Source organism: Ambystoma mexicanum, chromosome 8, assembly GCF_040938575.1.
Source record: "Ambystoma mexicanum isolate Mex_15411 chromosome 8, UKY_AmexF1_1, whole genome shotgun sequence".
Taxonomy (NCBI): domain Eukaryota; kingdom Metazoa; phylum Chordata; class Amphibia; order Caudata; family Ambystomatidae; genus Ambystoma; species Ambystoma mexicanum.
Window position 1 is genome coordinate 39,013,330 of NC_090929.1, and position 22,083 is coordinate 39,035,412.

Below are 22,083 nucleotides of genomic sequence, written 5' to 3' on the forward strand. Positions count from 1 at the left end.
CCCCCGCCCCTGAGCATGACAACATTCAAACTGGCATATTGGCAGCCCCCATCCCTGACCTCACTGGGCTTCGTAGGCAAACGCGCACAGCACAGTACCACGCAACTAAACCCCGAAGCTGGAACCCAATGCAGATCTCCTCACAATACATCGCCCCCCAAATAGGCATATGCCACATCACTTGCAAAGAAAAACGCTACACGGGCCAAATCAGAATAGATATTTATGCACATCAAAATCACCAAGCACATACAGCCATCAGGCCATGAAATCCAAAACACCAATCACCATTGTGGGCTGCTTCCGCAAGAAATGACCAGCCACTACCTGTGTGTCGCCCTGTTCCCCCATGGTACACAGAGCCACATTCACGTCCGAAAAGGCAACATGGAAGCGCACAGAACCGCAGGGCCGTCCCAATGGGGAGGCACTAGTCCAGCTGAAAGGCCGAAATGTTGCTCCGAGCCACCAGTACTGCGTAAGGGCATGTGGCCCATTGGCGATCGTCCCATAAGATCGTAATGCTGCTCCACTGATTAACACGAAGCAGCAGGTGTCGGGAGTAAAATCCATCTGCAGGAGTGGCATACAGATGGCAGTGGCAAAAGGGGAGGAGATACCTGTCAACCAAAAGAAAAGAAAAAGAACAGAATGGCCATCAGAACTACATACCAACAACTCACTTCAATGATCACACGAAATCCACAGCCATATGCATGCTAGCCCACTCCAAAGGAACATCACCACCCCAAAACCACTTGCGACTCATAACCATCTATATCGAGGTGCAAACACCATCGCAAACGAGTGTCTGAGGGCGCCTCGAGACAGGGAGGGCTCAACAAGGCCAGATGGACGATGGTCCCACTATGGCAGCCCTGCATCACATAGCGTAGGGGAGGCGGATAGATCCCAAGAAGCCCTGTACATGGCAAACTCTGTATCAAATCACCTGCCCATGCATCCATCCATCATTCCCTCATCCCGGGATCAAAATGCCTGAATAATTACTCACATGACATTAGAAACATCCATTGAGTCTGTGCGTTATGCAGCCTGCTAAATCCACAGTGCCCCAGCCCGTAATTCCAGTGTTGTGAAGTAACATGTATTTGGGAACGGACGGCCTCATCGCCCACGTAGCTATTGCGCATCCCAAACTATTCATATCAATCATTGCTCCCTCGCCATGGGCCCTGTCTCAAGGACATAGAACAATAGAACGTTACATTTGCAGTCAGACCTGTGGGCATCTCCTCGCCGCTAGCTGGAAACCGAAAGCGCCGCCCTTCGAATTCCTCATTTGCAACATCACGTCGAAAAGGCATCTGTGGCCGTTTGAAATCACTAATCATCCCATCGAGTGCCGCTGTGTGTGAAAATGGCAACTGCCTTCACCCACGAATGGGACGCCCCGCCCGTCGTTGCAACTCGGTACAGTGATGCATGAGGGCCCACCGTTACTCGAGTACTACGTCCCACTGACCCCTCACAAGTCTGTTCGCGACTGCACAGATAGTATGTGAAACAATGGGACCACAGCAGAATGAACATATCAACCAATCTTACACGGCCATCGGGTACTAATACATGATTGCAATAGCAAGATACAATTCCCCGAATTGCAGCGTTGTGCGCGGGACGTGCTCGGCCAAAGGGGAGAGCAGTTTGCACAGGTGGAATCAATCACCACAGGTGGAGGCCATACAGCCTGAAAACACATAAATTGCACAGCCAGTCTCCTCCCACAACCACACCGAAATGCTACCGGCAGGACTCGCGATGTTGGCCCTGGGGGACCTGATAGCACTGCAAGTGCTCCGACTCCAAGAAGTAGACGAACACCAACTACAACCAGCCGCACGGAGGAGACGCAGGAGGAGGAGGAGGCCAAGGCAGGGCCAGCAAGGCCCACCAGCACAGCCACTACCACCACGCAGGCAGCCCGCAATTCAACGCCTCCGAGCACATCCGTTCAACCTCACTGATGAGCAGATCCACACCCTCTACCGTCTGGACCGGGACACCATAGCCGCCATTGTGGACATGACACAGGCTGACCTTGTCAGCATGATAGATAGCCCAACCGCCATCCCACCCCTACTGAAGGTGGTGTCTGTACTCCACTTCCTGGCCACAGGCACCTACCAGCACACAGTCGGACAGTTGCATGGCATTTCTCAGCCACTGTTCTCACGGACACTATTGCAAGTGCTCGATGCCCTCCTGAAGCACGCAGACGACTACATCTCTCTACCACGCTCGGAGCAGGAAATTACCAACACAAAAGTGGGATTCCATGCACTTGCCGGCATACCGGGTTGCATTGGTGCCATCGACTGCACCCATGTTGAATTGGTCGTCCCACATGCCATGGAGGCCCAGTACCGCAACCGAAAACAATTTCATTCCCTGAATGTACAGATGGTGTGTGACTCCAACAGGATCATTACACATTGTTGTGCCCGATTCCCTGGATCAACCCATGATTCTATGGTCTTGAGGAACTCTACAATACCACGCTACATGGAACGACACGCAGGGAACAGATCCTGGCTACTCGGTGAGTCTCATTACATGCATGATGATGTGGGGTATGTGAATTGTCAATGACCTGCCAGGAAGGGGGGGGGGGTGTGCGTACGTATCAATGGCATTCCACATCATACGTTTCTCGTCCACATACAGGTGATGCTGGATATCCACTGAAGAGATGGCTCCTCACACCAGTCCGGAACCCACGGGACCAGCATGAGGAGGACTACAACCATGCCCACTCACGTACCCGTGTAGTCATCGAACAGGCATTCGGCCTACTGAAGACCCGTTTCCGCTGCCTCAGCAGGTCTGGCGGGGCACTCCTGTACCGCCATGAGAAGGTTGCAAAGATGGTCATGGCATGTGTCATGCTCCACAACATGTGCGTACGTAGAAATGTGCCCATGCCCCCTGACGCAGAACTGCAAGCACCTGATGATGGTCATGATGAGGGTGGGGATGTGGCAGCACCTCATGGAGTCTGCGAGGCACCGGAGGGCCGTGACATTCGTCAGCATCTCATTGATGTATGCTTCTAGCACTCACGCCTGGTGGCTGATGCATGGACACGGGACTCGTGGCACTGCGTGTGTCTGGGACATGCACAATATGGACTGTACGCCTATGATGGCCTAGTACACAAAGATCAATGTCCACACTTCTCATTGGTTGATCGTGCACTTTTTATGGCATATGTGATATCATGTTGAACACCCTATCGACCCGCCACCCAAGTGAGCCCAACACACCCCCTCCACCCTCCTACCTCCCACCCGAACACCAGTGTCCAAAGATGCTCATTGTCAGTGGGCTGTCGCTATTGCATGCCCCCTCTGCGGGTATCAGGGGCACCCCTGCCTGTGGAGCGCAGGTTCCTTCCAGATCTACGTTGGGGGCTGCCCTGGACGGAACTTGCAACGGATGATGTGTCTGCCTGCTCACGTCCATGCATGTCCCTAAGGGTTTGCGAGAGCTCAGTGAGCACACGGCTCCCTGCGGCAAGTTCAGCACATACGTCTTTGGACGTCGCATGCAGTTCCCCCCTCAGGCTCTCGGTGCTACTCTCCATTTGGACTCTCAGGCTCTCGGTGCTACTCTCAATTTGTGCCCTTAGCGTCTCTGTACCTCTCTCCATTTCTGCCCTAAGTGTCTCTGTTGATGTTTCTATGTCTGCCTTGGTGCCCCCACATTCATCGGCATGGCCCTTGAGGAGTGTGGCCATTTGCTGCTGTTGGACGATTAACTTGTCGAGGGACTGTTGCCTCTGCTGGGCCATGGCCATTTGCGGTGGTGTCACAGAGGGGCTGTTGTCCTCATGTTGCCTTGCCACAGGGCTTGTGGGGGATGGCCAGTCGTCGTCTTGTGGCTGCACCTGCGTGGTATCCTCATGTTGTACGGGAGGGGACAGACAGGGGGATTGGGACAGGTCATGGATGGATCTGACCTCGACATCCCCGTCTTCTGTGTCCGAGCATGCTGCCATCAATGGGGTGTCACCTATGGTGCTGCTGCCACCAGAGGCAGTGCCTTCTGTGGCATCCATTGGGGGGACCTGTGGTGGTGGTGTTGTGGCCATGCTGGCTGCTGGGGTGCCTGTTGATGTTCCCTCCTCTGTGCTGCCACCTGATTTGTGCTGCTGCCGTGTCTTGATGCGTGCAGCTGAGGTGGAGGGTCTCTGGCCGTTGGTCTTGGCCCTCTTTGCAGGTGTGCTGGTAGGGGTGTCCTGTAGCTCGTCGTTTGGATCGGACCCTGTGGTGGAGTAAAGGAGGGCGAGGGTTATTGATGGGTCAGTGGGAATTGGAATGGCATTGTATCACATGCATTGGGGTGGTACCTGAGGGTGATTTGGGTCGGGGTCTTGGAGGTGCTTTGATTTGTGTGTGGAGTGAGGGTGCAGTTGTTTGGCAGCCTGCAGTTAGGGTGTGCCTGCTGCACGTGTAGTGCGTGTATTAGGGGTTTTTAATTATTTATGTATTTATTGTGGGTTTTGACGTGCGCTTTCAGGCCGATGTGTGTGGACGTTCTCCTGGACATGTGTTTCTGTTGCACTATGTGGACGCATGGTACTTCACATGGTTGGACTTTGTGGATTTGGCATTGTTTTATCTGGCCCACCTACCTGAATCTTCGGATGTCTGCACTCCTTTCTCCATCCCTCCGACTCCCTCTATGCTCTCCATTCCGATGGTGGAGGCACAGATTTCTTCCCAGGGGGTCAACTTGATGGGTGATTCAGGACCTCCCCCGGTGGCTGTGGCAATGTTGCGGTTGGCAGAGAGTATGCTGCGGACGCGTATCCGCAGGTCGTCCCATCGCTTGCGGCATTGCTGTGGGGTGCGGGGTGCGGTCCCCACCGCACTTACCCGCTGTGCCACCAGAGCCCATATGGCCTTCTTGTTTGCAAGTGCCGTCCTGGTCATTTGCGTGGAGAAGACGACGGCTGCATTCTCCTGGAGGGTCTCTGTTAGCACGGTGAGTTCCTCACGGGAGAAGTGGACCTGCCGCTTGCGGTCGCACGCTTTCTTCGCTACTTTTCCCATTTTTCGTGGTTTCGCTAGGGTGGTTGACGGGTTGGGGTGTGTTTCAGGGTAGTGATTTTAGTGGTTGTGTGGTTTTGGTGTTTTTATAGGTGTACGCCGGGATGTTTCCCGTTCCGGGCCCATGTTTTAACTTCCGTTTCCGTATATTTCCGGGCACCGTACTTTCCGGTAGGCGCACACTGCGGTGACCGCTAAGAGGGGTGGCGGTATTGCACCTAGGGCGCCGTACGGCGGCGGTGTGGGCCGTTTTGGGGTCATTTCCGCCATCGCGGACTTTGCACTTCCGCCGTGGCGTGGTGCTCGTGCCCGATGGGTCGGAATGGGCCGCACTTTGCTCCTTCGTACAATGGCGGAAACGCTATTTACGCTGTGGTGCTCTGGTCAGTCGCTTTCCGCAAGGGTCGTAATGAGGGCCCTGGTCTTTTTACCTCGGGCATGCCTTCTCCAGCACTGGGGCCCCTGTGTACACACCTGGTCTTATTACCTTGGGCAGGCTGTCTCTAGCACTGGGGCCCCTGTGTACACACTCGGACTTATTTCCTCGGGCAGGACTTCTCTAGCATGGGGGCCCTTGTGTGCACACCTGGTCTTATTGCCTCGAGCATGCTTTCTCCAGCACTGGGGCCCCTGTGTACACACCTGCTCTTATTACCTCAGGCATGCTTTCTCTAGCACTGGGGCCCCTGTGTACACACCTGGTCTTATTACCTCGGACATGCCTTCTCCAGCACTGGGGCCCCTGTGTACACACCTGGTCTTAATTCCTCGGGCAGGCCTTCTCTAGCACAGGGGCCCCTGTGTACACACCTGGTCTTATTACCTTGGGCAGGCCTTCTCTAGCACTGGGGCCCCTGTGTACACACCTGGTCTTATTTCCTTTTGCAGGCCTTCTCTATCAATGGGGCCCCTGTGTACACACCTGGTCCTTTACCTCGGGCTGGCGTTCTCTAGCACTGGGGCCCCTGTGTACACACCTGGTCTTAATTCCTTGGCCAGGACTTCTCTAGCACTGGGCCCCTGTGTACACACCTGGTCTTATTTCCTTTTGCAGGCCTTCTCTAGCAATGGGGCCCTTGTGTACACACCTGGTTTTATTACCTCGGGCAGGCCTTCTCTAGCACTGGGGCCCCTGTGTACACACCTGGTCTTATTACCTAGGGCAGGACTTCTCTAGCACTGGGGCCCCTGTGTACACACCTGGTCTTATTTCCTCGGACAGGCCTTCTCTAGCACTGGGGCCCATGTGTACACACCTGGTCTTATTACCTCGGGCATGCTTTCTCCAGCACTGGGGCCCCTGTGTACACACCTGGTCTTATTTCCTTGGGCGGGCTGTCTCTAACACTGGGGCTTCTGTGTACACACTTGGTCTTATTACCTTGGGCAGGCCTTCTCTAGCACTGGGGCCCCTGTGTACACACCTGGTCTTATTACCTTGGGCATGCCTTCTCTAGCACTGGGGCCCCTATGTACACACTTGGTCTTATTTCCTCGGGCAGGCCTTCTCTAGCACGGGGGCCCCTATGTACACACCTGGTCTTATTACCTCAGGTAGGCCTTCTCTAGCACGGGGGCCTCTGTGTACACACCTGGTCTTATTACCTCAGGCATGCTTTCTCTAGCACGGGGGCCCATGTGTACACACCTGGTCTTATTACCCCGGGCATGCCTTCTCCAGCACTGGGGCCTCTGTGTACACACCTGGTCTTATTACCTCGGGCAGGCTGTCTCTAGCACTGGGACCCCTGTGTACACACCTGGTCTAATTTCCTCGGGCAGGCCTTCTCTAGCACGGGGGCCCCTTTGTACACACCTGGTCTTATTATCTTCGGCAGGCCTTCTCTAGCACTCGGGTCCCTGTGTACACACCTGGTCTTATTACCTCAGGCAGACCTTCTCTAGCACGGGGGCCCCTGTGTACACAGCTGGTCTTATTTGCTCGGGCAGGCCTTCTCTAGCACTCGGGTCCCTGTGTACACACCTGGTCTTATCACCTCAGGCAGACCTTCTCTAGCACGGGGGCCCCTGTGTACACACCTGGTCTTATTACCTTGGGCAGGCCTTCTCTACGACTGGGGACCCTGTGTACACACCTGGTCTTTTACCTCGGGCAGGCCTTCTCTAGCACTGGGGCCACTGTGTACACACCTTGTCTTGTTACCTCAGGCAGGCCTTCACCAGCACTAGGGCCCCTGTGTACACACCTTGTCTTATTACCTCGAGCATGCTTTCTCCAGCACTGGGGCCCCTGTGTTCACACCTGGTCTTATTACCTTGGGCAGGCTGTCTCTAGCACTGGGGCCCCTGTGTACACACTTGTTCTTATTACCTTGGGCAGGCCTTCTCTAGCACTGAGGCCCCTGTGTACACACCTGGTCTTATTACCTCAGGCAGGCCGTCTCTAGCACTAGGGCCCCTGTCTACACACCTGGTCTTTTTACCTCGGGCATGCCTTCACCAGCACTGGGGCCCCTGTGTACACACCTGGTCTTATTACCTTGGGCAGGCTGTCTCTAGCACTGGGGCCCCTGTGTACACACTCGGACTTATTTCCTCGGGCAGGACTTCTCTAGCATGGGGGCCCCTGTGTGCACACCTGGTCTTATTGCCTCGAGAATGCTTTCTCCAGCACTGGGGCCCCTGTGTACACACCTGGTCTTATTACCTCAGGCATGCTTTCTCTAGCACTGGGGCCCCTGTGTATACACCTGGTCTTATTACCTCGGACATGCCTTCTCCAGCACTGGGGCCCCTGTGTACACACCTGGTCTTAATTCCTCGGGCAGGCCTTCTCTAGCACAGGGGCCCCTGTGTACACATCTGGTCTTATTACCTTGGGCAGGCCTTCTCTAGCACTGGGGCCCCTGTGTACACACCTGGTCTTATTTCCTTTTGCAGGCCTTCTCTAGCAATGGGGCCCCTGTGTACACACCTGGTCTTATTACCTCGGGCAGGCCTTCTCTAGCACTGGGGCCCCTGTGTACACACCTGGTCTTATTACCTAGGGCAGGACTTCTCTAGCACTGGGGCCCCTGTGTTCACACCTGGTCTTATTTCCTCGGGCAGGCCTTCTCTAGCTCTGGGGCCCATGTGTACACACCTGGTCTTATTACCTCGGGCATGCTTTCTCCAGCACTGGGGCCCCTGTGTACACACCTGGTCTTATTTCCTTGGGCGGGCTGTCTCTAACACTGGGGCTTCTGTGTACACACTTGGTCTTATTACCTTGGGCAGGCCTTCTCTAGCACTGGGGCTACTGTGTACACACCTGGTCTTATTACCTCGGGCATGCCTTCTCTAGCACTGGGGCCCCTATGTACACACTTGGTCTTATTTCCTCGGGCAGGCCTTCTCTAGCACGGGGGCCCCTATGTACACACCTGGTCTTATTACCTCAGGTAGGCCTTCTCTAGCACGGGGGCCCCTGTGTACACACCTGGTCTTATTACCTCAGGCATGCTTTCTCTAGCACTGGGGCCCATGTGTACACACCTGGTCTTATTACCTGGGGCATGCCTTCTCTAGCTCTGGGGCCCCTATGTACACACTTGGTCTTATTTCTTTGGGCAGGCCTTCTCTAGCACGGGGGCCCCTATGTACACACCTAGTCTTATTACCTCAGGTAGGCCTTCTCTAGCATGGGGGCCCCTGTGTACACACCTGGTCTTATTACCTCAGGCATGCTTTCTCTAGCACGGGGGCCCATGTGTACACACCTGGTCTTATTACCCCGGGCATGCCTTCTCCAGCACTGGGACCCCTGTGTACACACCTGGTCTAATTTCCTCGGGCAGGCCTTCTCTAGCACGGGGGCCCCTGTGTACACACCTGGTCTTATTTTCTCGGGCAGGCCTTCTCTAGCACTCGGGTCCCTGTGTACACACCTGGTCTTATTACCTCAGGCAGACCTTCTCTAGCACGGGGGCCCCTGTGTACAAACCTGGTCTTATTTCCTCGGGCAGGCCTTCCCTAGCACTCGGGTCCCTGTGTACACACCTGGTCTTATAACCTCAGGCAGACCTTCTCTAGCATGGGGGCCCCTGTGTACACACCTGGTCTTATTACCTTGGGCAGGCCTTCTCTACGACTGGGGACCCTGTGTACACACCTGGTCTTTTACCTCGGGCAGGCCTTCTCTAGCACTGGGGCCCCTGTGTACACACCTGGTCTTATTACCTCAGGCGGGCCTTCTCCAGCACTGGGGCCACTGTGTACACACCTTGTCTTGTTACCTCAGGCAGGCCTTCTCCAGCACTAGGGCCCCTGTGTACACATCTGGTCTTATTACCTCGAGCATGCTTTCTCCAGCACTGGGGCCCCTGTGTTCACACCTGGTCTTATTACCTTGGGCAGGCTGTCTCTAGCACTGGGGCCCCTGTGTACACACTTGTTCTTATTACCTTGGGCAGGCCTTCTCTAGCACTGAGGCCCCTGTGTACACACCTGGTTTTATTACCTCAGGCAGGCCGTCTCTAGCACTAGGGCCCCTGTCTACACACCTGGTCTTTTTACCTTGGGCATGCCTTCTCCAGCACTGGGGCCCCTGTGTACACACCTGGTCTTAATTCCTCGGGCAGGCCTTCTCTAGCACAAGGGCCCCTGTGTACACACCTGGTCTTATTTCCTTGGGCAGGCTGTCTCTAGCACTAGGGCTCCTGTGTACACACTCAGATTTATTTCCTCGGGCAGGACTTCTCTAGCATGGGCGCCCCTGTGTGCACACCTGGTCTTATTGCCTCGAGCATGCTTTCTCCAGCACTGGGGCCCCTGTGTACACACCTGGTCTTATTACCTCAGGCATGCTTTCTCTAGCACTGGGGCCCCTGTGTACACACCTGGTCTTATTACCTCGGACATGCCTTCTCCAGCACTGGGGCCCCTGTGTACACACCTGGTCTTAATTCCTCGGGCAGGCCTTCTCTAGCACTGGGGCCCCTGTGTACACACCTGGTCTTATTACCTTGGGCATGCCTTCTCTAGCACTGGGGCCCCTGTGTACACACCTGGTCTTATTTCCTTTTGCAGGCCTTCTCTAGCAATGGTGCCCCTGTGTACACACCTGGTCCTTTACCTCGGGCTGGCGTTCTCTAGCATTGGGGCCCCTGTGTACACACCTGGTCTTAATTCCTCGGGCAGGCCTTCTCTAGCACTGGGCCCCTGTGTACACACCTGGTCTTATTTCCTTTTGCAGGCCTTCTCTAGCAATGGGGCCCCTGTGTACACACCTGGTCTTATTACCTCGGGCAGGCCTTCTCTAGCACTGGGGCCCCTGTGTACACACCTGGTCTTATTACCTAGGGCAGGACTTCTCTAGCACTGGGGCCCCTGTGTACACACCTGGTCTTATTTCCTCGGGCAGGCCTTCTCTAGCACTGGGGCCCATGTGTACACACCTGGTCTTATTACCTCGGGCATGCTTTCTCCAGCACTGGGGCCCCTGTGTACACATCTGGTCTTATTTCCTTGGGCGGGCTGTCTCTAACACTGGGGCTTCTGTGTACACACTTGGTCTTATTACCTTGGGCAGGCCTTCTCTAGCACTGGGGCCCCTGTGTACACACCTGGTCTTATTACCTTAGGCGGGCCTTCTCCAGCACTGGGGCCACTGTGTACACACCTTGTCTTGTTACCTCAGGCAGGCCTTCTCCAGCACTAGGGCCCCTGTGTACACACCTGGTCTTATTACCTCGAGCATGCTTTCTCCAGCACTGGGGCCCCTGTGTTCACACCTGGTCTTATTACCTTGGGCAGGCTGTCTCTAGCACTGGGGCCCCTGTGTACACACTTGTTCTTATTACCTTGGGCAGGCCTTCTCTAGCACTGAGGCCCCTGTGTACACACCTGGTCTTATTACCTCAGGCAGGCCGTCTCTAGCACTAGGGCCCCTGTCTACACACCTGGTCTTTTTACCTTGGGCATGCCTTCTCCAGCACTGGTTCCCCTGTGTACACACCTGGTCTTATTACCTTGGGCAGGCTGTCTCTAGCACTGGGGCCCCTGTGTACACACTCAGATTTATTTCCTCGGGCAGGACTTCTCTAGCATGGGCGCCCCTGTGTGCACACCTGGTCTTATTGCCTCGAGCATGCTTTCTCCAGCACTGGGGCCCCTGTGTACACACCTGGTCTTATTACCTCAGGCATGCTTTCTCTAGCACTGGGGCCACTGTGTACACACCTGGTCTTATTACCTCGGACATGCCTTCTCCAGCACTGGGGCCCCTGTGTACACACTTGTTCTTATTGCCTTGGGCAGGCCTTCTCTAGCACTGAGGCCCCTGTGTACACACCTGGTCTTATTACCTCAGGCAGGCCGTCTCTAGCACTAGGGCCCCTGTCTACACACCTGGTCTTTTTACCTTGGGCATGCCTTCTCCAGCACTGGGGCCCCTGTGTACACACCTGGTCTTATTACCTTGGGCAGGCTGTCTCTAGCACTGGGGCCCCTGTGTACACACCTGGTCTTATTGCCTCGAGCATGCTTTCTCCAGCACTGGGGCCCCTGTGTACACACCTGGTCTTATTACCTCAGGTATGCTTTCTCTAGCACTGGGCCCCTGTGTACACACCTGGTCTTATTTCCTTTTGCAGGCCTTCTCTAGCAATGGGGCCCCTGTGTACACACCTGGTCTTATTACCTCGGGCAGGCCTTCTCTAGCACTGGGGCCCCTGTGTACACACCTGGTCTTATTACCTAGGGCAGGACTTCTCTAGCACTGGGGCCCCTGTGTACACACCTGGTCTTATTTCCTCAGGCAGGCCTTCTCTAGCACTGGGGCCCATGTGTACACACCTGGTCTTATTACCTTGGGCATGCTTTCTCCAGCACTGGGGCCCCTGTGTACACACCTGGTCTTATTTCCCTGGGCGGGCTGTCTCTAACACTGGGGCTTCTGTGTACACACTTGGTCTTATTACCTTGGGCAGGCCTTCTCTAGCACTGGGGCCCCTGTGTACACACCTGGTCTTATTACCTCGGGCATGCCTTCTCTAGCACTGGGGCCCCTATGTATACACTTGGCCTTATTTCCTCGGGCAGGCCTTCTCTAGCACGGGGGCCCCTATGTACACACCTGGTCTTATTACCTCAGGTAGGCCTTCTCTAGCACGGGGGCCCCTGTGTACACACCTGGTCTTATTACCTCAGGCATGCTTTCTCTAGCACTGGGGCACAGGTGTACACACCTGGTTTTATTACCCCGGGCATGCCTTCTCCAGCACTGGGGCCTCTGTGTACACACCTGTTCTTTTTACCTCGGGCAGGCTGTCTCTAGCACTGGGACCCCTGTGTACACACCTGGTCTAATTTCCTCGGGCAGGCCTTCTCTAGCACGGGGGCCCCTGTGTACACACCTGGTCTTATTATCTCGGGCAGGCCTTCTCTAGCACTGGGGCCCCTGTGTACACACCTGGTCTTATTACCTCAGGTAGGCCTTCTCCAGCACTGGGGCCACTGTGTACACACCTGGTCTTATTACCTCGGGCAGGCCGTCTCTAGCACTAGTGTCCCTGTGTACACACCTGGTCTTATTACCTCGGACATGCCTTCTCCAGCACTGGGGCCCCTGTGTACACACCTGGTCTTAATTCCTTGGGCAGGCCTTCTCTAGCACAGGGGCCCCTGTGTACACACCTGGTTTTATTACCTTGTGCAGGCCTTCTCCAGCACTGGGGCCACTGTGTACACACCTGGTCTTATTACCTCGGGCAGGCCTTCTCTAGCACTGGGGCCCCTGTGTAGACACTGGGTCTTATTACCTCGGGCAGGCGTTCTCTAGCACTGGGCCCCCTGTGTACACATATCCCTACACAAAAGAAGGATACAAAACACAGATGGCACAAACACAAGGACCACCACGAAATAACAGACGGGTTAGATTTAGGGCGACATCTTATAGCTCAAGTAACTCAAGTAGCGATCCAGACAACACTAATCCAGGTCAAAATCCACCAAACCGTGGAAGAGGAAACCCTAACTACAGACAGAAAAGGGGAAACAGGAATCAAGGGACACAGCCTTTTTTATACCAAGTGCCCAATCGGGGCCAATGGAATGGGGACCAGAGATACCTGAGGAGCGGAAATCAATTCTAGTGAACCTCTCCACATACACACCTACCAATATGGAAAAACAAGTTCTGGAAAAGGGTCTAGGTTTCGTAATTTCGAACAAACATGATCCCATTCTGTTCCGCACAGATTTCTTTAAATTTATGCGTAAAATAAGACTTAAAATATTTTTTGCCACACGTAACGAAACAAATAGAGAACCCAACATGATTAACCACTCAGGACTAAAAAATCCCTCTACTTTCTGTCCTCCCTCATACACATACTCGCCAGAATCAATAATTTTTTAAAAAAGAGTTCTGGCGGAAGTAACTAAGTTGGAACAACAAAATATCCCTATGTATCAAAACTTGACCACAAATGAAAGAACAGCGATCGAATCATTAGCTTCCAACGAAAAGATCGTGATCAAAAGAGCAGATAAGGGTGGAGCTATAGTGTTGCTAAACAAGAAAGAATACATAGAAGAATGTCATAGACAACTAGAAAATGAGAACTATTACAAGAGATTGTCTGTAGATCCTACAAAAGAACTGGAAAACCTAATTGAAACCAAAACGACCAAAGCTTGTGACGGAGGATGGATTAGTAAACAGGAATGGGCCTTTTTAAACAAAATGGAACCAGCTACACCCAAATTCTACTGTCTACCCAAAATCCATAAAACGCTGACTAAACCACCGGGTAGACCCATAGTTTCTGGGATTAATCCTATTCTAGAACCGTTATCTAAGTATGCAGACCACTACTTAAAAGGATATGTAGAGAAAATGAGATCCTACCTAAAAGACACCAAAGATGTGATCAACAAATATGAAAACCTACCGTATGATCCCGCTTAAACACTCCTTATAGGTCTAGATATTGTATCCCTATATACTAACATTCCCCAACAAGCTACACTTGAAACGATCAGCGAAATTCTACTCAATAGACTTGACAACGACCCAGTACCCAGCTCGTTCATTATGTGGTGTATAGAAATAGCCCTTACATGAAATTATTTCGAGTTTCAAGGCTCTTACTTTCAACAAATAGAAGGGACAGCAATGGGGGCTATGATGGCCCCGAGCCTAGCCAACCTTTTTGTAGAATTCTTCGAGAAAAAACACCTGTACACAACAAATCCTTTTGAAGCGCATATTCATTCATGGGCGAGGTATATTGATGATGTCCTGTTAATTTGGGCGGGAACAGTAGAAAAAGCAGAGGAATTCTTAATCTGGTTAAACAATTGTAATCTACATCTACAATTTACCATGAACATTCAAAAAACTTCTATCGACTTCCTAGACCTCACTATTTTCCATGAGAATGGGCGCCTATTGGTCAAACCCTACCATAAAAAGACAGAAAAAAATTCACTATTACACTACTCCAGCCATCACGTAAAAAAAACACTTGAGAGATAACGTTCCATATGGCCAATTTTTAAGACTCAAGAGAAACAGTAGCCAAAATGCAGACTTTGAAACAGAAGCAAAAAATCTAATGGCCAAATTAAAACAGAGAGGATACCCTAAAAAAACGATTAAAAGGTCAGCCAAAAGAGCGGCGAATAACAACAGGGAAGCCCTCCTAGAAGTAAAAATTAAACAACCTCAACAAGACATGCTAGTATGTGTCAATACTTTCTCGAATTTGAGTCTGAAAATCAGTCAAATAGTCAAAACCCAATCTAAAATCTTTGAGAAGAGTGAAATAGGGATTCCAGCTCCTCTTTTTGCATACAGAAAATCCAAGACAATTGGGAACAGAGTGAGCAGAAACAAACTTAAAGAAAAACCAATCAAAACCTTGAGCCTTACCGAAACCTGGGGACTAAAACCAATAAGTGGACATTACCCATGCACTAACTGTGCAATGTGTAAATTAACCCACAAAACCAAAGAAATAGACATAGGGCTACTCACCCCTTGGAAACAAAAGCTAATGACTAACTGCAACTCTGAATATGTAGTATACATGATTACATGTCCGTGTAATAAACACTACATAGGGAAAACAAACCGGAAGGTTAAAACCAGGATGCTGGAACATAAAAGTTGTTTGAAAAATAAAGTCATCAATGCTCCTCTAGTAAAACATTTTGGAGAAGCACAACATGGTTATGAAAATTTCAGCTGGACCGTTTTATTAATGGTACAAGGGAGAGATCATAATACAAAAAGCAGAATTCTGCTTGAAAAAGAACAGAGACTCATTTTTATAACAAAAAGTGATAAAATAGGACTTAATGAGTCTATAGATTGGTTAAAAATCTGACCGTCTCATTTTATAATCATTTCTTTGTCTGTCAGTGGCAGAGTTAGAGGATTAAAAAGACTAGAGGTCCTTTAATTATAACAACATTAAAAAAGGACAACTAGAGAGCTATATTTAGACCTCCTAAAATGGTGGCCGAAAACGTAGACACGAACCACAACAAGTGCGAGCACCTATGAAGGAGGATCTTGCAGAAGGAGCCAATTGCAGCTCCTACAATACACCAGCTCACAGGGATACCATTTCACCCCTCAGCGGCACCATTGGGTATGTCAAGAGATCAAGTAAGAGGTAAATCACTACACACGCAGCAACCCGTTCCGAATACTGAGCTAAATAGAAGTTAGACATAACACAGCATTTGATTTGCTAAATTTTAGCTTGAGAACAGCTGTTGAAGGGTTGAACTGCAGCCTTTTTCGATCTGTTTTCAGTAACGGAAAACAGGAATCCCTTTATAACTAATGGACATACTCCTTGTGGTTTGTTTTCAGAAACCACCTGCAGAAGCCGCAAGACAGAAGCTAGAAAACTATTAGCACATCCGCAAAACCCAGCGGCAAGGAAAACCACGAAGAGAGTTTTTTGGACTAAACCTAATGGTAAGCTGACAACACGCGACCTTTTCTAAGATTTTATGCACAATGGAAATGCCACTAAGGTTTCACCACAATGTTTAGAAATCGATATAAACGAGTACCTATCACTACTGAAAGGATACCACACCTCTTTTAACTAAATGACCCCTCAAAGGAACTACGACCCCCAGAATGCATTGCGTTTTTTAACCTGAAGGCTGTAAGAAACTTTCTTGCAAATAAAACATTTATTTGTTTGCAGATTCTGTAGGAAGATCCTTCCTCGTAAGAAAATAACGCCCAACCTATGTGGACAAATTTTCGCCTGCTAATCAAGAAAGCCCGCACACTAAGAAGACCAGGTAACCAAAAGGACCCTGTAGTCTTCTTTGACACTTTTAAAGGTGTCGGAAGAAACATAAATTGATTCTCTTTTTTTTATCGTTTCTTTATCAACAGTTACTATCATCTCTAAGAGAAGGCCAGAGGATTCCTAACTTGGCCAAAGCCCACTTGTAACCCCTCACATTGAGCACTCCTGAAGAAAGTCCCAAGACCCACAACGAGGACTGAAACATGTTGAGAATTCTTTTGTCAGTCTAATTAATTAAACTGTTTGAGTGAATTGAATATTCCAGTGAAGGGATGTTCTAATTCTAATAATGGAATAGAATTAGAATAGAAGAATAGAAAAGATAACAATGAATTATAATCGTAACTCTGATCTAGAAGAACTACACAACAGGGATTTAATTAGAGATCAGTAACGTCCGTATCTCTAAGATTTTTTAGAATTGATTGTGCATGAAGTTTGTCTTTGTTAATACGATACATATGTATCTTTTTAGAGGGTTTAATCATGTATTTCAGACAATTTTGTAATTTCTATTAAAATTTGTACTTTTTGAACTAATTGATGGCATTCAGATGAATGGATAACTGTTGATAAAGGACCAAGTCCTATCTTTTTGAGTCTTGTGTAGTCTTAAGTCCCAAAAACAAGATAGGACTCCACACTTGTGGAATTTGGGCTCTCTCCATTGTATTCCCTATGCCCCTGTGTACACACCTGGTCTTATTACCTCGGGCAGGACTTCTCTAGCACTGAGGCCCCTGTGTACACACCTGGTCTTATTACCTTGGGCAGGCCCTCTATAGCACTGGGGCCCCTGTGTACACACCTGGTCTTTTACCTCGGGGAGGCCTTCTCTAGCACTGGGGCCCTTGTGTACACACCTGGTCTTCTTTCCTCGGACAGCATCTGTCTGCCACTGGCCCTGGCAAGTATTGGGGCCCCTGTTCACAAATGTGTCTGAATGTGTGCGGCAAAACCTTTCTAACACTCAGGCCCCTGTGTACACACCTGGTCTTATTTCCTTGGTCAGGCCTACTCTACCACGGGGGGCCCTGTGTACACACCTGGTCTTATTTCCTCGGGCAGGTCTTCTCTAGCACTCGGGTCCCTGTGTACACACCTGGTCTTATTACCTCAGGCAGACCTTCTCTAGCACGGGGGCCCCTGTGTACACACCTGGTCTTATTTCCTTGGGCAGGCCTTCTCTACGACTGGGGCCCCTGTGTACACACCTGGTCTTTTACCTCGGGCAGGCCTTCTCTAGCACTGGGGCCCCTGTGTACACACCTGGTCTTATTACCTCAGGTGGGCCTTCTCCAGCACTGGGGCCACTGTGTACACACCTTGTCTTGTTACCTCAGGCAGGCCTTCTCCAGCACTAGGGCCCCTGTGTACACACCTGGTCTTATTACCTCGAGCATGCTTTCTCCAGCACTGGGGCCCCTGTGTTCACACCTGGTCTTATTACCTTGGGCAGGCTGTCTCTAGCAATGGGGCCCCTGTGTACACACTTGTTCTTATTGCCTTGGGCAGGCCTTCTCTAGCACTGAGGCCCCTGTGTACACACCTGGTCTTATTACCTCAGGCAGGCCGTCTCTAGCACTAGGGCCCCTGTCTACACACCTGGTCTTTTTACCTTGGGCATGCCTTCTCCAGCACTGGGGCCCCTGTGTACACACCTGGTCTTATTACCTTGGGCAGGCTGTCTCTAGCACTGGGGCCCCTGTGTACACAATCAGTCTTATTTCCTTGGGCAGGACTTCTCTAGCACTGGGGCCCCTGTGTGCACACCTGGTCTTATTGCCTCGAGCATGCTTTCTCCAGCACTGGGGCCCCTGTGTACACACCTGGTCTTATTACCTCAGGTATGCTTTCTCTAGCACCAGGGCCCCTGTGTACACATCTGGTCTTATTACCTCGGACATGCCTTCTCCAGCACTGGGGCCCCTGTTTACACACCTGGTCTTAATTCCTCGGGCAGGCCTTCTCTAGCACAGGGGCCCCTGTGTACACACCTGGTCTTATTACCTTGGGCAGGCCTTCTCTAGCACTGGGGCCCCTGTGTACACACCTGCTCTTATTTCCTTTTGCAGGCCTTCTCTAGCAATGGGGCCCCTGTGTACACACCTGGTCCTTTACCTCGGGCTGGAGTTCTCTAGCACTGGGGCCCCTGTGTACACACCTGGTCTTAATTCCTCGGGCAGGCCTTCTCTAGCACTGGGCCCGTGTGTACACACCTGGTCTTATTTCCTTTTGCAGGCCTTCTCTAGCAATGGGGCCCCTGTGTACACACCTGGTCTTATTACCTCGGGCAGGCCTTCTCTAGCACTGGGGCCCCTGTGTACACACCTGGTCTTATTACCTAGGGCAGGACTTCTCTAGCACTGGGGCCCCTGTGTACACACCTGGTCTTATTTCCTTGGGCGGGCTGTCTCTAACACTGGGGGTTCTGTGTACACACTTGGTCTTATTACCTTGGGCAGGCCTTCTCTAGCACTGGGGCCCCTGTGTACACACCTGGTCTTATTACCTCGGGCATGCCTTCTCTAGCACTGGGGCCCCTATGTACACACTTGGTCTTATTTCCTCGGGCAGGCCTTCTCTAGCACGGGGGCCCCTGTGTACACACCTGGTCTTATTTCCTCAGGCATGCTTTCTCTAGCACTGGGGCCCATGTGTACACACCTGGTCTTATTACCCCGGGCATGCCTTCTCCAGCACTGGGGCCTCTGTGTACACACCTGGCCTTATTACCTCGGGCAGGCTGTCTCTAGCACTGGGACCCCTGTGTACACACCTGGTCTAATTTCCTCGGGCAGGCCTTCTCTAGCACTGGGGCCCCTGTGTAGACACCTGGTCTTTTACCTCGGGCTGGCATTCTCTAGCACTGGGGCCCCTGTGTACACACCTGGTCTTATTTCCTCGGGCAGGCCTTCTCTAGCACTGGGGCCCCTGTCTACACACCTGGACTTTTACCTCGGGCTGGCGTTCTCTAGCACTGGGGCGCCCTTGTTTACACAACTGGTCTTATTACCTCGGGCAGGCCTTCTCTAGCACTGGGGCCCCTGTGTACACACCTGGTATTTTACCTCGGGCAGACCTTCTCTAGCACTGAGGCCCCTGTGTACACACCTGGTCTTATTACCTCAGGCAGGCCTTCTCCAGCACTGGGGCCACTGTGTACACACCTGGTCTTATTACCTCGGGCAGGCTGTCTCTAGCACTAGTGTCCCTGTGTACACACCTGGTCTTATTACCTCGGACATGCCTTCTCCAGCACTGGGGCCCCTGTGTACACACCTGGTCTTATTACCTCGGGCAGGTTGTCTCTAGCACTGGGGCCCCTGTGTACACAACTGGTCTTAATTCCTCGGGCAGGCCTTCTCTAGCACAGGTGCCCCTGTGTACACACCTGGTCTTATTACCTTGGGCAGGCCTTCTCTAGCAATGGGGCCCCTGTGTACACACCTGGTCCTTTACCTCGGGCTGGCGTTCTCTAGCACTGGGGCCCCTGTGTATACACCTGGTCTTAATTCCTCGGGGAGGCCTTCTCTAGCACAGGGGCCCTTGTGTACACACCTGGTCTTATTACCTTGGGCAGGCCTTCTCTAGCACTGGGGCCCCTGTGTACATACCTGGTCTTATTTCCTTTTGCAGGCCTTCTCTAGCAATGGGGCCCCTGTGTACACACCTGGTCCTTTACCTCGGGCGGGCGTTCTCTAGCACTGGGGCCCCTGTGTACACACCTGGTCTTATTACTTTGGGCAGGCCTTCTCCAGCACTGGGGCCACTGTGTAAACACCTGGTCTTATTTCCTCGGGCAGGCCTTCTCTAGCACTGGGGTCCCTGTGTACACACCTTGTCTTAATTCCTCGGGCAGGCCTTCTCTAGCACTGGGGCCCCTGTGTACACACCTGGTCTTATTGCCTAGGGCAGGCCTTCTCTAGCACTGGGGCCCATGTGTACACACCTGGTCTTATTTCCTCGGGCAGGCCTTCTCTAGCACTGGGGCCCCTGTGTAGACACCTGGTCTTTTACCTCGGGCTGGCGTTCTCCAGCACTGGGGCCACTGTGTACACACCTGGTCTTATTACCTCCGGCAGGCCTTCTCTAGCACGGGGGCCCCTGTGGTCACACCAGGTCTTATTACCTCGGGCAGGCCTTCTCTAGCACTGGGGACCCTGTGTACACACCTGGTCTTATTACCTCGGACAGGACTTCTCTAGCACTGGGGCCCCTGTGTACACACCTGGTCTTATTTCCTCGGGCAGGCCTTCTCTAGCACTGGGGCCCATGTGTACACACCTGGTCTTATTACCTCGGGGAGGCCCTCTCTAGCACTAGAGCCCCTGTGTACACACCTGGTCTTCTTTCCTCGGACAGCATCTGTCTGCCACTGGCCCTGGCTAGCATTGGGGCCCCTGTTCACAAATGTGTCTGAATGTGTGCGGCAGAACCTTTCCAACACTGAGGCCCCTGTGTACACACCTGGTCTTATTTCCTCGGTCAGGCCTACTCTAGCAAGGGGCCCCTATGTACACACCTGGTCTTATTACCTCGGGTAGGCCTTCTCTAGCACTCGGGCCCCTGTGTACACACCTGGTCTTATTACCTCAGGCAGGCCTTCTCCAGCACTGGGGCCACTGTGTACACACCTGGTCTTGTTAGCTCAGGCTGGCCTTCTCTAACACTAGGGCCCCTGTGTACACACCTGGTCTTATTACCTCGACCATTCTTTCTCCAGTCCTGGGGCCCCTGTGTACACACCTGGTTTTATTACCTTGGGCAGGCTGTCTCTAGCACTGGGGCCCCTGTGTACACATCCTGTCTTATTTCCTAGGGCATTCCTTCTCTAGCACGGGGGCCCCTGTGTCCACACATGGTCTTATTATCTCGGGCAGGCCTTCTCTAGCACTGGGGGCCCCTGTGTACATACCTGGTCTTTTACCTCGGGCAGGCCTTCTCTAGCACTGGGGCTCCTGTGTACACTCCTGGTCTTATTACCTCAGGCAGCCCTTCTCCAGCACTGGGGCCACTGTGTACACATCTGGTCTTATTACCTTGGGCAGGCCGTCTCTAGCACTTGTGCCCCTGTGTACACACCTGGTCTTATCACCTCGGGCATGCCTTCTCCAACACTGGGGCCCCTGTGTACACCCCTGGTCTTATTACCTCGGGCAGGCTGTCTCTAGCACTGGGGCTCCTGTGTACGGTGTGCGTTTGGAAGCTGCCATTAGAGTGATTTAATCCCTCTGAGTGTACAGATTGATACTTTACGGCTTGACTGTGTGGATTTCTCCTTTGCAAACACGTTGATTGCTGCTTTGCTTGTTACAGTCTTGATCCCTACATCTGTGAAGGTGTGGCGATACTTTAGCGGACTATGACGCTTTTGTGAAGTAGTGGTCTCTCATTTGGCGAGAAACCAGCGAATTTGTCATCCAGTGACGCGCTTTGAAGTTTCACCATTTAAAGGCTCGGAGGTTCTTTCCTTCCTTTGCCTGTATAGAAGTTTGAATCTACCCTTTCAGCACGGTGTTGAAGAGATTAGTGGATGCTTTTTTAAAAAAAATTTCCCCTGAAGAATGTTCGCCCGAACTGGGCAGTGAAGAACAGAAACATGTTGGGATGGTTGTTGTTTTAGAGACACATTGAGATTTTTTTGTGTTATGTTATGTGATATCTTTTGTGTCATGCAAATAAGTTAACTTTGTATTTCATGTTTTAGTAACTGTTTT

The 22,083-nt window shown here is 51.9% G+C and overlaps 1 long non-coding RNA gene across 2 annotated transcripts in view; it reads left to right on the plus strand.

Moving 5' to 3' along the window:
• Positions 1-16,903, plus strand: part of LOC138471559 (uncharacterized) — a 111,832-nt gene extending 94,929 nt beyond the window's left edge. For both annotated transcript variants that reach the window (XR_011268462.1, XR_011268463.1), the window contains 3 exons: positions 15,907-16,014; positions 16,253-16,352; positions 16,450-16,903. This is a non-coding gene — a long non-coding RNA (uncharacterized lncRNA). The remainder of the gene's footprint in view (positions 1-15,906; positions 16,015-16,252; positions 16,353-16,449) is intronic.
• The last annotated feature ends 5,180 nt before the right edge of the window (positions 16,904-22,083 follow it).